This window comes from Carassius auratus, chromosome 27 (assembly GCF_003368295.1).
Source record: "Carassius auratus strain Wakin chromosome 27, ASM336829v1, whole genome shotgun sequence".
NCBI classification, from domain to species: Eukaryota; Metazoa; Chordata; class Actinopteri; order Cypriniformes; family Cyprinidae; genus Carassius; species Carassius auratus.
In genome coordinates, this window is record NC_039269.1 from 7,331,540 (window position 1) to 7,351,087 (window position 19,548).

Sequence of the window (19,548 nt, forward strand, 5' to 3'; positions counted from 1 at the left end):
CTGAACTATTCCTTAAACTTTTTCCATGTTTACATGCAAATAATTGTCCTTTGTTTTTTTTAATGCTCCACACCTAGTGGAACATTTCTGAACACACAATAATCAGCATGTTCTGAGTGAACAAAGTCCAACACATTTACTTCAAGAGTACTGAAAATACTGGAGATGATTACATTATTCATTTTTTAGTAATTATATAAAGTAATTTCACCTCAACTCAGATTCCTGTCACTGACAGCAGCACAGGAATAAATAGCAAAACGTAGGCAATAATACTATTATGATGCTTTATTGATTTATGTTTATTTCTTTTAATTTATAGATAATAGATTAAAAAGGAATATCCCAAATTCCTGGAATATTGGGGTTTTGGCATATTCATCAAAACGTGATCAGATTCTAATTAAATTACACGGTCATGACAAAGGTCTCCATCACAAATACACTTGCAATATTAAAAAAAAAAACATAACTTAAGCACATACAGTGTAGTCTTCCATTACTTTGTGTTTATTTATCATAAACAATGCTTTAAAAAGACTTTGTTTTTGCCATCCATACATTATAACCTCACTGACAGTGGCAGATGCAGGATGTATAAGCCACATCAAAACAGCAAGCACTTCTGAAGCTGTTCCACGTGTGGTTTTCCAAACAGAACCTCACCATTCACAGTCTTTCCTTACAAAACCCATAGTACATGATTACCATAATCATATACCATGGCATTTATAGTAGTGGGCTGAACAAAATCTAGACAGCAATGTGTTTATATGTGTGTATATATATATATATATAAATAAACAAACATACATGAATGCACTGTTTTCTTTCAAATCAAAGCGTAAATACACGTAGAAAACGTAACCTTGTGGCGCAGCTGAAACAGAAGAGTGTATATTGCTTGCGTTCAGCTCATATTCTCCAAAATGGTGCTACGGTGATGTGGAGAGACACAGAGACAAATTGTTGAATAAAGTCATTATTTTTGTTTTATTTGCATGCAAAAAGTATTCTCATCGCATCGTAACGTTACGGTTTAACCACTGATGGCAGATGGACTATTCTGACGATGCTTTTAATATTTTTCTGGACCTTGAGAGTGTATTTTACTTGGCTGTCTATGGGACAGTCACAAGCCTCCCGGTTTTCATCCAAAATATCTTAAACTGTGTTCTGAAGACGAACGAAGCATTTACGGGTTAGGAATGACATAGGAGTAAGTGATTAATTAAAATTTTCATTTTGGGGTGGAGTAACCTTTATTGTAAATAATTTCTATCCATCTAGCTAAACAATTTAATGATAAAATGTACACCAAAATTCTGTCCTTTTCCACAACATTTACTATTATTTGATCAATCAGGCACATTTACTGTCCAATGACAATAATCTAAAAATGGTGAAACATTAGCCGCTTAATAGGTCTATCAGTGCAAGTATTTGATTTACTTTAGCTTTTAACCAAAAAAGTCATTAGATTCCTATTTACAACCAGAAAAAAATACAGTATTGAAAAAATGGATACCATCTAAGTTAACTGGTTTATTCAAATCAAAACTATTAATTAATATCACTGTTATCAACCTAAATGCATCAATTTATACCAAAAAAACACTTTTATGGGTTAAATCCAGTAGAGATAGATCTTCGCAGGTCACCACTTTTTGCAGTGTCTTGGAAAAATAAATGATTACATCATTCATCATAATCAATGACACATAAAAGATTAAAGTTTGATTAAATCATGTTGACTGTGACAACATACAAACACCCTATTTACATGCGACTAACTTTTATGCTTTTGCAATTGTACAAATGGTAATATCACAACAATGTATTCTATTTTGTTTTTAAGGTTCAAACCATAACCCAGTTTTGCACAAGACAGTTACAGTTTCATATCTGAACCACGCGTATTTATTCATGTTATTATCATTTTTTCACACAACATTTCATGCAACTGACTCTAGATGGTTTGTGCATATGTGTGCACGTGTGTGTGTGTGTGTCTATATGTGTGTCTAGCCAGCGCCCATCCCCCTCCGTCTCTCTCTCTCTCTCACACACACACAGACCAATGTTCTCGTTCTGCAACATAATACCAGCCCATCCTCTGCGCATGCGCGAACTCCCTTTTTCCTACATCATGTAAATAACCAACTGCGCAACAACAATAATAACCGCCAAAAGCGCGACAGCGGCGTTCTAAAGGAGCCGATCTAGAATTAAACACACATTATGCGCTCGTAAGAACAGAATAAATGACGTCACATTGGGTCGCGCTCGTCAAATACCTTCTCCTCCTCGCGCCTCTCCGACATCAACGTTCCAGAACATTCGCGCTCGCGCTCGCTGCGGCGTCGGACGGAAAGGGTGACGTCACGGTGCGCAGCGTCAGCCCCCCATCCCAGATAGAGAGGGTGCTTCTGGGTTAAGGCTAAATTTGTCCAAATGTGAGATAATGTCACTGCATAAATGTGATGACACATTAATTCAGGGTATTCCAGTTAAAGACACAATAAAGTATTTGGGTATTTATGTATCAAAAAATGTAATAGCCAGACAACAACTTAATTTTTCTAGTAGATTAAAGAAGACTCAAAATATTTTTAATCTTTGGCTACAGAGAGACCTCTCGCTTTATGGTAGGGTTCTCCTCTCTAAAGCGGAAGGTCTTTCTCGCTTCGTCTATCCTTCACTTTCTTTATATGTCAATGATTGTACTATCAAAGGTGTTAATAAACTTCTCTTCGACTTTATATGGAAAAACAGGTCTCACAAACTTAAAAAAGCAGTGATATCTAGTTGTAGAAGTGATGGGGGACTTGAAGCTATAAACTTTCATAATACCATTTACACTTTTAAAATAAATTGGCTAAGAAGATGTTTATTAAATCCAAATTCTTTATGGTTCTTTATTCCTAATTATATATTCAATAAAATTGGAGGCCTCCCCTTTATCTTAAAATGTAATTATATGCATAATAAGCTCCCGGTTAAATTAGCTAATTTTCATCAACAGGCTCTTCTTGCGTGGAAGCTGTGTTACGTTCACAACTTCTCACCACATAAAACTCTCTTGTGGAATAATATGGATATAACTGTTAGGAACAAGTCTCTTTTTTACACTAATTGGTTTAACAGAGGTTTAATTTATATTTTTTCTTTATTTGACAATTTTGGCAATGTCTTGTCGTATGAACGCTTCATGACTGTCCATGACTTTCCTATTCCTTTCAAAGAATATAATAATGTTCTTAGAGCTATTCCCTCAGGTTTAATGCATCTGGTTAAAGGCCATATATTATACACCAAAAGAGATATGAAGGAATCGGCTTTGTTACTGGGCGGCATTGGCATTTATGACAAGAAATGTAATAATAAACATGTTCGCCAGATATTTCAAAAGAGAGACCTCATTGTTCCTCGGGGTAGATCCCATTGGGCTGCTTTAATTAATAATATAGATTGGAGAAGAGCATGGTTGTTGCCTCATAAATATTTTATTCCTAATAAGACTAAAGAAATTCACTTTAAAATACTGCATAAAATATATCCCGTTAACTCATCTGTTTCTAAATATGTTGATATTCCTAGTACCTGCATATTTTGTGGCAATGAAGAGGAAACCCTAATACATTTATTTTATTCTTGTGAGTTTGTTCAGAAATTTTGGCTTGACTTGTATTCCCATTTAAACAAACCCCCTATCTTTGCACAATCTTTTAGCTTGAAAGATATTATATGTTATTACTCTGACTTTGCCAACAAATCTAAAGAGTATATATTCAACTTTTTTATTTTGTTCGGCAAATTTTTCATCCATAAGCAAAAATTTATGGGCTCAATTCCTACTTTTTCACATTTCCTGATTGAGGTTGACTCACTGCTCAAATCTTTTTGTTTAACTAACAATAAAAAATGTGTCAGGTTTTTGGATTTATATGAAAAATGTATTTCTAATGACTGATTAAGCTTAGATAGCTTTCCTTCATTGGTTTAAAATGTATTTGTGTATTTATTTATTTTATTATTATTAAAATATATATACTTTTTTTTTTTTTTTTTTTTTTTTTGCTCTCTCTTTCTCTTGATTATAAGCTACAAACCCCTTTATTGTGTTTTATTTCTCCTCTTCTTCTCTATCTTCTTCATTTGTTAATGTTCTCCTGAATGTGATTGTATATTTTCATCCAATTTCTTGAATAAAAAAAAAAAAGCAATTTCAAAAAAAAAAAAAAAAAAAAAAAAAAAAAAAAAAAAAAAAAAAAAAAAAAAAAAAAAAAAAAATCCCAGATAGAGAGAGAGAGAGAGAGAGAGAGAAAATAATGATAAACCCTCATACAAAAACACATTTTCAACATAGGTTAAGCTCAAAGTGAATGCATTTACATTATTTTTATTATTTGACATGATTCAAACTTCAAAACAGTAAAATAAAGACTATAGGAAATAACAAAAAAGTTAACAAATAAATAAATGAAATGGATTAAATGAAAGACACAGGACACATATTCTTTGAAAAAATGAAAATAAAACATATTCTTGCCTTAACTGAAATATACATAGCCTAGGATTTCATCCCCCACCCAATGCATCATGCATTTTATGTATCTGTGTTTTTGTATAAAACTAATTGAAAAAAAATAATAAAAAAATATTTAAGTATTATTTAAAAAATGAAAATAGTACATTAAAAATACATGTGGTTAAATTAAAAAGATAAAATAGAAATATTAAATAAATATATGTAAATATAGTATTAAATATTAAAACACCGATAACAAATATGAATAGAATGGAGAAATAATAAACAGCAGAGCGAGCACGAGCATGCGCAGAACGCTTTTGAGCGCCGTGCATCACGTGGTCCCTCGTCCGCCAATGAGCGCATCCGCTTTCCGTATTTTTTTTCGCTGGGGCTTTTCTTAGCGACGGACTGACGGCGATGTTTTCAAAAGCTGCACTGAGAGACGTCACACAGCCGTAGGGTTAATGTTCAGTTTCTACCCTCCGACACACACGTTTCTATTTCTTAAAATCGTCGAGAATTCGTCCTCTGCTGGTAGGTGAATGACGAAGAGGAAGCTGAAGAGCGCTGCGAAGGTAAGCGGAAAGTTTCAGTTGTTTTTTTTTGTGTGTCGCGGTTGTAGCAGGAGGAAAACGCGTTGAGTTTTGCTACGGAGAGAGCTAAACCAACCCGTCTAAGAGCTGGAGCAACAATTACCCAGTGTGTGTGGGATTTCCGAGGCTTTTTGTGGATATTAGTAGAAGCTGGAGCGGGGTTGTGTGCGCGAGCGTTGCTAGCGCACCGTGCACGCGTCAGTGACAGGCGCGTTCGCTTTGCGTTAGGCGCGTTCACTGTGCGTTAAACGCGGAGGGCCCCGCATGTCTCATAAACCCACTGCGGGCTCATTGTCTGCGCGTGAGAGGGGTGGCGCAGACCGCAACATTATACTGTATGCCATAATAAACCCGTTTCTGTCTGACAGTCTTTCACTTATTGTAATTTGCATTATTTTCCACCACCTATTTTCTTTATAAACGATTGGATAATGTCTGGCATCAATGCATGGAATGTATGTAAATATATTTGTATAATTATTTCGAGGTGTTTGTTATATTAAGCGTGGTTGCAGCTGCGACGTGCATGAAATATTGTCTCCATGCATGCTGTGTGGTTTGCACAAAGCTTTATTTGGTGACCGTCCTTCGCGCAGAAACCTTTTGTCTAAAGCACGTACCGAGCGACAGACAGAAGCATGTCAAATGCAATTGCAATTCCTAGTAGCTTTCATAAAGATTTTTTCTTGTGTGATGACATAACACGTTACTACATTGTTTACTATGAGCACAATCTAATTGACACGAATCAGGCTTTTACTGGGAGGCACCACATCTAACTCACTAGCAAAATATTAGATGTAGGCTTTAAATATAAAGTTATAAAAATAACAATATGCAATCCTGGCTTTTTTCAGTTTGTTTGAAATATTTAAAGCAAAATTTAAAAGAAAAATTGCTTAACCGAAAAATCTAAAATTAACATTTTTATATATTTTTCTCACATTTTCTCCATTTAAAATGCATTGTAATAAATGACTTGTAAAACACACTACAATCATATTTTTTTATTTACATGAAAATACTATCTTGGTCATTCTGCTTTCATTAATTCAGTGTATTACTGACCATTTCTTTGTAATTAAGTATGCAATTTTCTAGTAATTTCTGAGAGAAAATTGTTCCTACACCATTTTTCAGTGTAGACCGATTATTGTTATGGTTATATAATGATTTAAGCATTTTTGGATGCAGCTTCAATGTTTTGGTTTGACATTTGTTTTTGGGGAGGACAGATTTGAGATTTATTTTAGCCTGTGAGTTTGCAATCTAGATCAGATGTTTACGCCCGCTCCCTTCGTCTTGTTCTGCGCTCACACACGCTCAGAATGACATATTAGGGATTATTATTCAAATATCCCAGTTTTCCACAGCTGGGCCACAATCCAAGGAGAGCCTGTGGTTCCTGATGTTTTTCCACTTACCTCTTTTTAAAATGCACGAAAGGCCCTGTGTGAGAATCTGTGTTAAGATGAGTAATAACAGGCCTGTCTCTGTCCAGGTTGCTTAAAGGCTACTTAGCCTCCAAAATGCGTCTTTTATAGTTATATGGTGTGTTTACGTTAGATAAAGGATCCGTGGCGGTGCTGATGTTCTGGGAATTTGCAGCGACTGTCAAGGCAACACTCGCACGCATCTCCGCAAAATAACAAACTGCAGTTGGCAGATGAAAAGCCATACAGATTGAGCCAAAATAAAGAGAATGACAATGAAATTGAGCTTATACATTTGAAATAATAAACGCAACCTCAAAAAGGCTGATTTTCTCAGTTAAAAGCTGAAAAACATAAGTTTTTCCAATTTGTAGCTTGCTTTTAATGTCAGAACAGCCAGCTCTCCATTTAACTCTTTCTCAATATCATTTCAGGGCATTCCCTGTTAATAATATCTCATGTGTTTAACATATTCATACACTGACTTCCAGCAAAAGAAAAAAAAGTGCATTTAATGTGCAGTAATGTTTGTTTTGAATGTATTATGGGTGTCATTTTTAACCTTTTTTTTTATATTTGGTCATTTTGAGATTATTATTGTTGACTGACAACTATAGCTATATCTAGCTGGCTGATTATTAAAAGGGGTATTTTCCCCGGTATCAGTTTCAGATGTTGACAACGGCTTTGTCAACATAAATATTCTATAAATAAACATTTTTGAACATTTTGACTGTTGTATGGGATAAGTGCTTATTTAATTTCAGAAATTTTCTGTATTATTAGACATATTGAAAAAAATCCATCTTGGTCAAACTAGCCTAAATATATATATTTTAAAATATTATTTTATTATATTAAAAACAGTTTTACTGAATTGAGTAAATATTGTGTGAAATGTTTATTTAATTAGTCAAACTTTGTGTCAACACAAATATTCTATTTATAAACTTGTTTAGTGTTTGAAATAAAAACTTAATTTCAGCAATTTTATGCACACATCACTTTCCATCAATTTTATTATTTTTACTATGTCTGCATTATATCAGCCACCTTCCACCACAGAGATTTGTATTATTGGCCAATGACATATGTATTGTTCAAATAAGTGTTTATTTGATTTAAGCAATTTTATGTAAATGCCATTTCTCATAAATTGGGTTATTTTTAACATATAAAAATTATACCAGTCACTTTTCACTATTGATATTTGTATTGTTGGCCGTCAAAAATCCATATCGGCAAACCATCCTCATAAAAAGATATAATTGTAAGCGTTAATATTCTAATAATAAATATTTGTTAAAATACTTTTTTACTGAATTTTGAGTAAATGTTGTGTAAAATAAGCATTATTTTAATTTAAGTAATTTTATGCACCTCTCATTTCACATCAATTGCTATATTTGTATTATTGGACATAAAAAAAAGGGTCAAACCAGCCTAAATATAATAAATATATATTTTAAATATATTATAACACAGTTTTACCGTTAAATAGATTTTTAAATTGAAATTGGATTATTTTATATATCAGGCACCTTCCTTTTTTGATATTGGTATTTTTGGTCTTTAAGAAAATCGGTCAAACCACTAGTTGTGTTATTTAAAACATTGTGTTGTATTTTATTCAGAAGTTAATCTTGTAGGTTTGTTTCCAAGATATTTCAATTTGAGTTTTCTGTAATAGTAGTACAGTACAATAATCTATAACCATGAAAGCTCTAGTGCCTTTGAAATAATAAGATGCATTTTCAAGCAGAGCATATCTTAGGTACTTCTTGTACACTTAACATAATGCTTTTATTTTAACCTAAAATGTGAACATTAAAGAAGGCAACATTATGCATCAGCAGCATGTCTGCAAGAAATCAGAAGTGCACCAACTGGCACTGATCAGTTTTCAGTCGTGTCCTAGTTTTGCTTTCATTTGCACAGATGACACCAGAACGCTGCGGCGTTTCTGACGAGTTCACACACTGCACGCCGGACGGTTGGAGCGGACGTATTTCCATAGAGCTCGTGCGAGCGGGAGCTGCTTGCTTGAGAGGAAGGGAGGGAGAAAAAGGGAAAAGCGGCAGAGACAGAAACAGGCGTGTGACTCACTCTCCTAACCATTAGACGCTGGCCTTTGTGATCAGAACCATTCCCGTGAGAGACCTCTCTCCCCGCTTCACGTTCAAACTGGATGCCATTTTTATTTTGCCGAGCTGCTTTTTTCCCGCACAGACGCAGGGCTTTGAAGTACGAAAAAGGGCTTTGTGTCTCTTCCTGATGTTGACAAAATTGTGCACATTTTTGGAATCGCAGTTATGCTCTTTCTGCTTAAATTATACCTGCATTTGGTCCTGTTTTGTGAAATGAAGGCGGCCGATTGTCTGATTTTAAAATGGGCCTTCATTAAGAGCTTGTATTTCTCGTACTGCTTTCATCCTGTGTGTTTAAAGAGCTCCCAGTATGACTGACCTCTGGATCCATTTCGTAAAATAAACAAGCGCTTTCAAATTCTGCTCTTAGCAAATGTAATAGTTATAGGTCATTTAGTCAGTAGGTTTCTTTAACACCATTCTATACATTAATAGCCTCTTTAATGGTTGTTATTTAATATTTTTGGCTAATTTGATCATTCTTACAGCTGCTAGTGGTCGAACACTATGGGTTTTGAAATATTTGATGTTGATTATTCACATTGAGAAAGCAGGGTGGACGGCCGAGGCTTCAGTCTTCAGTGTCACATGATCTTCAGAAATCATTTGAATATGTTGATTTGCTCACAAAACATTTCAGATTATTGTGCTCTGCGTCATATTTTTCTTCTGTATCCTTTGATGAATAGATGGTTAAAAAAAGAGCAGCATTTTTAAAATGGAAACCATTTGTAGTTCTATCAATTCAATGCAACTCAAGCTTAGCAGATGTATTAATGAAAATATTTGAAATAGTAGTGTATATAATGTAATTTCCAATACAAAACTTTACAAAAATTGGTTTGTAACAGCACTTATTCACAAAAATTTTGGGAAAATGTTATGTACGTTCATTTTGAACATACATTTGTAATTGATTATGTGGGCACAATGTATCTCAAAATAACCAATTATAGGCCTATTAACTGATCTGGTTGATATATATCGGCTTGCATTTGTGTATTTGCACAGAGAGTAATGTTAAGATGTCTTTAATGTATGGAAAGGAGGCATAAAGCATTGGTTATGTTTACATGGACATCAGCAATCTAATTATTGACCTAATTCTGAATAATACAATATTTCGAGAATATTCCTTTCACGTTCCCGTTTTACATGTTATAGTGCATAGATCGATTAATGGCACTATGTCCCCATGTGTCACCTTCCAACGTTCCCGCCAGAATTTGACATATCTATGTACAATTTTTTCTTTGTTAAGGTGCCATAAACAGTTTAATTTTATGAAAGCTTCAAGTGCAGTTAATAATTTGTCATGCTATACATGCAAACAGACAACGGTGTTGTTAAAGGCATGACATTTTGTTGGTCGTAAAATGGTTGGTCACTACCGTATGTGTATAGATTCTTAATCAGAGTATTGATTAAAATCTGAATATTGTTGTCCATGTAAACTAACTCACTGACTGTTTAACATTACATAAGCACAATATCATGCCACACTGGCCGCCTTTTTCTCTTTAGACACCTGTTGTTGTCACCATGACCCAATCAACATTATCATTTACAGCTGCATGTCACGAAAGAAAGTCGAACATTTTCCCCTCTCGCATAGAACACATGAATCCTCTTGGTTTCCTCTTTTTACGAGTCCCTTATAGAAACCGATGGCGTTCGGGGAAACCCCCTGTGAAAATACGTCAAGTTTCATCGTTCACCTCACAAAGGTCAGGCTTTGAAAGTCTTCAGCGGGACGGCTGTGTAACGCGTAGCTCTCTAGGCGTGTAGGACTCAGCTGATGCGAGTCTTTCCTCTTGCTGCTCTTTCCACTACAATGGAAATGCAGACACTTGAAATACTCTTTATTTGCATCATCTTAGGTTCAGTGATGAAACCTCTTCTTATCAAGTACCCTTTTAACTGTATAGTAATCTTGAGTTGATACTCAGTTCTTTGGAGATTAAGAAAGCTCTTGATGCTTCGTGATAAGTTCTTCAGATGTGTGTGTATTGGTTTCCTGTCGTTCTAATATTAACTTGCTTACTCGCTTAATGGTAATAACCTAATGTTAAATCATTTACATATTGATTCAGGTAAAAGTAGAAGAAAAAGTAGAAAAACGCTTCACAATGCACTATAAAAACAACAACTATTGTTGTAAATAAAACAAAAATTATTGGAGCACGAATGACATATTTAAAGGTGTCATATAATGTTGCTAAAAAGAACATTATTTTGTCTATTTAGTGTAATGCAATGTTTATGTGGTTTAAGTAAAAAAAAAAAAAAAAAAAAAAAAAACCATTATTTTCCACATACTCTACATTATTGTTTCTCCTCTATGGCCCTCCTTGCTGAAACGCATCGATTTTTACAAAGCTCTTCGGTCTGAAAAGCGAGGTGAGCTCTGATTGGCCAGTTATCCAGTGCGTTGTGATTGGCTTAATACCTCAAGTGTGTTACGGAAATGTTACTCCCCTTAATTATACTGTGATGTGTGTCCCTTTCAAAAAACAATAAAAGCAATTACAAACGAGCCATTTGTTGCATCCATTGGAGACATAATTGTGGATTATAATGACTTGAACAGTCCTTTTACGCGTTGCGTTGAATCATGCCACGCTGCGCCGTGTAAACTTAAAACCATGTCTGCATTAGTGATCTGAGAAACGACAAACAACAAGCCCTACTCTACACGGCTAAAAACTTTAATTCAATGTTAACTGATTTATTTAATTTTTTGTGAAATTTGCTACCAATTTTAAAGAGAAAATAGTTCAACTACATCCTACACCAATTTTAAAGTGTACTGTAGTGAAGGCTTTGTAGAAAAGTTTACAACAGATTCCTCTGCTTACTCTAACATTGTCCAATGTGATCGTGATTAAAACAAAAGGCATCTCTCCTATTATATGACTTATTATTATGACTAATTTATTGATAAGCAACTTTTAATCACATTATGGTGAAGTATAACAGTTTGTTTAATGAAAAAAGCCAATGGTTTCTCCACTAACACTAATATTATCAGATGCAATCACTATAAAAACAAGGAATTTATCTTTTTAATTGGCTTTTACTTTTTGGATAAGCATTTGGCTCTATTCTCTACAACTTTTGAAAATGATATTGTGAAATGTAACAATTTGCTTAAAGGAGAAGGCTTATAAAGATGATTTGGAATTTTTCAATTCAATCCATTCCGTGTAAGAATATAAACTATGGAATGATGACTACAAAAATCTCCAAATTAGTTTTTTTAAGACTTTCTATAAGGTCAGATTTGGCAACAGTAACCAAGGGCAGAGCTCAGTGAAGGCTCCGCTGGATCTTTTAATTCTCAGTGTGTTACAGTTATGACTGAAGGGTTATTTTCACGTTGTGTTGCTGAGCGCAGTTAGATTGCGAGGCGATTGGTTTCTAGAAACCCTTCAATCAACAGGTCTGTGTTTGCTGGTCTGTACACACGTCCTGTCAGGAAGTAGAGTGACTTTCTCCTCACACTCAAGACATGGGCGGCACGCATACACCTCTGAAACCACAGTCACATTTTCCTGCAGAACCCTTACAATGTATGACGTAACACAGTGACATGCTCATGGTCCATAAAAAATATCTATTGTTTGACTGAAAAGTAAAAATTTTCATCCAGCACGGATTAATCGAATGTTTTGAGGTGAATGTGTGGCAGTTAGTTACAGCACCTGTGTGAATCCTATTCTTCGTAATCACAGATTCTACCCTACATCTTGGAATATATGACCCAAATAAGAATTTTCACCATATATTGTCATCTGAACAAGTAAGAAGTCTGCCATGTTTGTTTTGACCAACTGAGGAAAAAAGCATTACAATAAATCGTGCTACCAATGGTTATTAAGAGTAATGATCGCTTGGCTCATATCACAGCAAACCTTACACATACACATGAAAATGAAAAAAAATTAAAATCTCGACAATCATTCAGTTCAATGCAGTCAGTTATGTCTCAAGTGAATGAAAACAGCTGAAAAATAAATGGGATGTGATGTGTATCACATCAATATCGTATCTGTGCATCATTTCTTAAAGGGACAGTGGCCCCAAAACAGCTGTGATAAAAATCTTAAAATTTAATTTAACACTCTGCGGTGTTATTTTCTCTTTCTTTTTTACATTTCTATATTTGAATACTACCAACTTTATTTTATTTGTAATTTTTTTTTTTTGTATTTATCTATACATGCAATTTGTGTATTTGTTCTTTGTTTTACTGGCTGTTCTGTTGTCCCTTTAATCATAAATTAAAAATAAATTAATGTATGCATTTAGCAGACGCTTCTATCCAAAGCAACTTACAGTGCATTCAGGCTATCAATTTTTACTTATCATGTGTTCCCGGGGAATCGAACCCCCAACGTTGCGCTTCATAAAGCAATGCTCTACCACTTGAGCTACAGGAACACCATCATGTTTTAACTTTCTTAGTTAATCTAGTAGTATCTGCTGTGGTATCAAAGAAGTACTTTGCTTGAAGTAATAAATGGAAAACAAGTCAAATTTTAAATCTTGCTGATCCAAAAAATGATCCGATCCATTGGTTAAAAACCATAACCGTGAGATTTGTGATCCCTTGAACCCCTACAGTAAATAAATCAATAAATCCACTGCTCTCTTGTCTCCTCTGAGGCTGGGACTTTAAAAAGTGCTTGACTGTGCAGCCAAAGACAGAACCGTTAGCATGTTTTGCTCAAACTTTCAGCATGGCATTAAAGCTTTTACACTGTTGTCGCTTGCAAAATCAAAAAGAAGGCGCCATGGGTGAAAACGTAATATTATAATGAGATCCCTTTGCAAATCAGACACGCTCGTTTTTTGAGATGCAGAAAAAAGCTTACAGAAACAAAGTTACTGGGTTAATCTTTGTCATGTTTCCTTGGTTGGTAGATGCACCAGGGACCTGATTATAGCACTTAAAACCTGTAAAAGTCAGGTTTTTATTACATGTCCCCTTTAAGACGTTACATTTCTCAAGGTCTAACAAACATGTGGAAAGCATTTCCTTAATGCTTAATGAATATCATATGGTATCATTTGAATATCATTTGGCCCACATCGCCCAGGCCTACCTTAAAGTGAATTTAGCAAACACTGTTGCATCTGCACATATTGATCAATATTAGTGTGCAGATCTCTGAAACGCCCTGACAGTGAATCTGACACCGTAACGACATAATGAAGGGCTGTGTCAAAATCTTAGATGCAAGACAAACTAGTTTGGTCACTTTGGTGAACCCATGGCTGCCTTTTCAACCCTTGGCAGATTTTGGCAGCGTTTGATTGTAATTTGGGAAATGGTGGTGCATTGCCTGGTCCTGTCTTTTTGAGAAAGTTGTGTACAAAAGAGGATGCAAAACTGATATTGTTTTGTTGTGTTAAATGTGCATGTTTTTTGTGTGTGTGTGAGTGTAGGATTATGCTGGATTCATGTGAAGTGAAACCAACCTCCCTAATACAGGAACAAGAAACCTACTTTGACAGGAGCGTGTTGCTGGTGCACAATGTGTGTGTTTGTGCCAAAAGTGGGCAGAGTTTTCCGTTTGCACGACATGTGCTCGCGTGGAACGTGAGACGGCTTGCACTGTTGCCAGGCTCTTTTTACGAGTCTAGTTGTGTCGAGACGCTGGACGGTCTTGTTTTGCAGAAGCTGCTGTACAAGAGCCTGTTTATTTTATCTGGAGTTCACACATTATACAAAATATAAGCATGAACTTTATGCTTGATCATTCTGGTGTCAAAATAGCCATGGTAAAGTTTTCGACATAAACATAACACAAATTCAGTCAGAATTTCAGTACTTACAATGTAATACACACTTATTTGTTCTATATTATACAATTTTGCACATTTTATATTTAAATTGTTTACTTGTTGGCTCCTCCAGAGCATTTATTATTTATAGCTTGAAATTAACTTATATAATAGGCCAATATAATTTTAAAAACATAAAACTGTAGTATAGTATTAGTAGTAGTAGTAGTAATAACATTTGCATCCATTCTTAAAAAATACATATTGCTTGAAAATAACTTTGTAATCATATATAGATGGATAGATAGATGGATAATATATAAAACAAAAACCTGCAATTGTAATAATAATAAAATATAAATTATATTTAAATTCTCTCACCAGTAGTAATATTTTATAATAATTAATTCTCCATTATAATTATAGTAAATGGATGTTTTTATGAAAATATTTATTTTATTAAGTAAACAAATGTATGTTTTTTATAAATCTATTCATTTATTTATGTATTTATTCATAATAATAAAAAAAAAGTAGTAGGAGGTCATTCGGGAACTTGTCACCTACCTTTTTATGAATTGAAGTAGTATGAATTCAGATTAATCATCGTGTGTGTGTATTTGTAATCAGGCACCGAATGGAAAACCCCAAAAAGTCCTTTCAGCCAATAGAATCCTTTAGAGGTCCAAGCGTGCTAGAATTTGAGCAGGTTTTGGCAGGATATCAGAGCTGGGCGATATTCATTCATTTCCTCGCCAGAGAGAGCGAATGCGATTGGATGTGTGGATGAAAGGGACTGAGGAGGCAGATGTGGATATCTAACGTCTTTACCCATGATTCTGTTCTTAGCGTGTCAGCAATATGGGATTACTGTGTTTTAACTGAAGCTCAAAGGACAGAGGAATAAAAGATTTGTTGCTTTTGACTGACGGGTTTAAGTCACATTCAGCGCTGGTGAACAGACTTGAAATTGAAAGAGCCGAATAGTGAATAGAGCGGAAGAAACAGCCGACCTCAAGACAGCGCTGGCTTAAACCCAGAGGCCTGCGCTGGCCGTTTGCTCAGATTTAATAATGGGATTGTTTGCGTTGATGGGGTTGTCTTTGTGGTGGTTTTGTTATTTTATTTTATTATTCTTATTTGTAAAGAAATGGGTAGAACATAGTTTCTCACATCAAAAGACCATTTTCATTTATGTGTAAATATATTGCATTGATATATTAATTATAGTGCATTAATATTCCCTAAAGGTAGTTACTGAAATGCAGGTCATAAAAAAAAGTTTTCAACATTGTCTATAAAAATAAAGATATTTTGTAAACATCTTACCTTTCTTTCTTTTTTTTTATAGCATATTTAGATTTTTTTTCTTCCATTTTTTTTTCTTCAATTTATGCATTTACTTATTTAAACTAAATATTTTTATTTTTTTTATTATAAATGCATTTATTTTATTTACAGTATTAATAATAATCATCATCAACATAATCATTTTAAAATAATGTTTATTTTTAAATACATTTTCTTTTTAAATTATTTGGCATTTATGATTTAAAAGTTCATTTAAAGCAATAACACATGTATGTAAACAAACAACTGTTTATTATGCCAGGTTTTTGTTTGGACATCGCAAGCTAGACTTTCTGGCAGATTTTTGTCTGTTTATTCTGTAGTGTTTAGAAGGCATTGTTTGACCCTTTGACCTTTCTGACCCTGTCTAGACGTCTCCTGACAGTAGATGTCAGGGGTTGTGAATTCAGTAATGAAGCTCGCTCTCATTGAATTTGATGAATAAAGTTTGTGCTCTCTTATTTACATTGTCTTTTCAGTTTTGCATTTGAAGCGTTTTCAAATGCATTTTCTAATTAAAACGTTTTGCAATTAAGCTATAATTGGATTCACATTGGTCTGAGTAAACGCTGCAATCCGGGTCATTCCCATGAGGCTGATTAATGCGGATATCATCTCAGGACAAGTCCATTACAGTGTCTGTGACTCACCCAAACTTCACCCCTGCATCGCGCTGAGTCATTGGGTCGGACCGCTCCAGTGTTTAAACTTGTACATTTCAGACTGTTATTCTTATATTCAGAAGTCTTCTCTGTAGCTATATCCAAAATATGTATCTTAATTTTAATTACTCTGAAATTATTTATTTATAGAGTGTTTTCCAGTCGGAAGAGGTATCTTTTTGACTAAACAACCAACCATAATTTCCAAATAGATAATTGATCTATTTATCTTAAATGTTTAATTCAAAAATTAAAATGCCATAAATTTAGGAAATATAAAATATGCAAATACAAATTTATACAATAACATTTACCTGTATTTCTTATAATGTATTACATTTTAAAGAAATTTATCATTTTTTAATTAATCTAATTTACAAATTTATTCAAGAGTAATTTTGATAGGAAAATTATATGAAAATTAAAGCTAAAAAAATGTTTGAGAATAATTTAAGACAGACATTAATATAAGTCTTGTGATTTTACGGTTGTACTGTAATAACCATTATTTTAATATGCATATATATTTTGTATAATTTAAATTAATAATTTCAATGAGCTTTTATTTTTTTGAATTATTGAATTTATAATTGTTTTTTTTTTTTTTGCTCTTGTCTTTTATTTATTTATTTTTTCAAAAAGTGTTTGTGAGTTTTAGTTTTTAGTAGTCATTTTAATGCTTTTTATATTTTTAGTTAAGGATAATAACCCTGTTAATAATATTTAAATCACTATTATTAATGTCATATGATTTTTCTTATATTCAGATTTGTAATTTTACAGAGAAATATTACAGTAGTGATGTTTCTTATTTTGTTGTAATTTTTATTTTAGTAGTAATAATTATACAAAAAATTAACAATATTATTTTATTATAATTTAAAAAAAATATATAATCACAATATATTTGGCCAGTTTTGCGGCTTTACTATAAACCTGCAAACCTAGAGAATTATTATTATTTATTTATTTTTTTTTTTGGTTCGCAATTACAAATTTTCTCAGAATGAAGTCATTAAGGAGACAGAATTGTTAAAGTGGGTTTCGCTCTTCTAATGTTGCTCGCCGTCTCTGTTTCTGTCTGTCTGATCCTCTCTGTTCAGTTCGATGTGTAATCAGCCCGAGCGCTAGTAGGAAGCTGATTATAACCACACAACCACAGCAAGACCAACACTCATCTACTGGCCTGTGCCCTAATCCCTGTCTCCCTCTCTCTCTCGCTCTCTCTCTCGCTCTCTCTCTCTTTGTTTCCGTCTCTCTCGCTCTCTTTCTCCCCGTCATTCCAGTTTCCACCCCCCTTCGCTCGTGCCCCCCCGTGGCTGTGTAATCTGCAGTAAAAGGTGCATTGTTCTGTGTGGCGTGGGTATCTGTGGTCATTAACCTACATACTGAGCAGCAGGCCGCTGGCTTCTTTAAGCTTTCTCAGATGCCCTGCGATCAGGAAGTTCAGCGCTCGCTTCTCAGTCTGTTAACCCTTTCCTTCCCCTTTGCACAATGTTTTGGCCAAGTCTCGCTGACAGTTATAAACACTAGGGAAAACTTAAGTGCAGTTATATGCTGTGTTTTTTCATCCTCATTTGTCACTAGGGCTGTACCAAAATAGTCATACAGCAGGACTATTTCCTGCTGTTTCTCATAGCATTTGATTGGTTGCACACCCTTGGATGTCAACAGAATATATGGGAAGCATTTTCTCCTCTCTTTTTAAAGTTGATAAGCCGGTTTATTTTGCGATTTGAACTATGCATAATTAGCCTATACTATTTCTTTTAATATTTGCTTTCAGCTTTTTTCATTGTTTGTATGCAAACTATTGCAAAACCCTTTTTTTTAAATTGGTGCATTCATAAATGTAAAAAAAAAAAAGATAATACTCAACGATAAAACAGATGCATGTTGTAGAAGAAAGTAAAACAAACTACACAAATGAAGATTGAACCTCATGAGCTGCCTATGTAGGTGACATTTAAAGGCTTTATAAGACTCAGTTTGGCCAATTATAACGCAATAACCTGATGTACCTTTTGCAAATAAAGCAATCCCACAATGCCTAACAAAGTATCCTGTAGAAAAACATCAGTCCAAGCTGTTGGCAATGTTTATTTTATGAATAATACACTATTTTGTAAAAAAATTAAATCTAATAAATTGAATGTTTTACTTAATATTTGTAGTATTTCAACGTTAGCTTGGCAACATTCTACCTCCAGACTCTGTTGGAATCAGAAGTTAGTCAAACTTTGTGTTATTTAGTGCAATTTTGTGAAACATAAGTTGGCTGTGAAATCGTATGTTGTCTTATAGGTACTAAATTTGGACTAGAATATGACTAAAACTAATTTCATTTTAATCAAAAGACTTGACTAAAACTAAAAACTGTTTAAAATATCATGGAAAAACACAATTCATAAATTAGAGTTGTTTGAAGAATAAACCCTCTAATGGCTCTCTCTGTGTGTGTGTGTGTGTGTGTGTGTGTTTGTTTGTGTGTGTGTGTGTGTAAAACTTGTTTTTGATATCCTTTATATTTGGTGTGCTGGTCAGTTCACAGCAGTGATAGAAATTAATCTTTTCCAAAAAGTATATTTAAATTGATTTTTACATTTTATGGACATTTTTACCTTTTTCATATTTTGATTCAAATTCTTACATTTAATCACTCAAGTAGAATACGAAATTTAGTCTATTATCAAACAAATTATATCAAAATTTGTCTTTCCAATGCAGAGAAAACGCATAAGCTGCATGTGAAGGTGTAGGCCTATTTGCACCGATTTAATTCAGCTCTGAAGGACATGCATGCATTTAACCTGCAGTTACAAATGCATAAATAACATTTTGTCATTTTAAACCTAAAACATGGACTGCTGATTTTTACAATTATTAAAAAATAAAAGAAAAGATGCATTATATGGGAAATTAAAACAGCAAGTCATTGCGACTGAACCGAATCATGTGACTGTGGCTGTGTTTAGAATAATTTTTACTTGGCGAAATAAAGCGTCTAAAACATAAGTCCCTTAATACTAACTTCTTGTT

The 19,548-nt window shown here is 33.9% G+C and overlaps 1 protein-coding gene across 2 annotated transcripts in view; it reads left to right on the top strand.

The window, feature by feature from the left end:
- Window positions 1-4,903: 4,903 nt before the first annotated feature.
- ankrd12 (ankyrin repeat domain 12) overlaps window positions 4,904-19,548 on the top strand; it is a 46,135-nt gene continuing 31,490 nt past the window's right edge. For both annotated transcript variants that reach the window (XM_026205548.1, XM_026205549.1), the window contains exon 1: window positions 4,904-5,109. The gene's annotated coding sequence lies outside the window, so the exon portion shown is untranslated. The remainder of the gene's footprint in view (window positions 5,110-19,548) is intronic.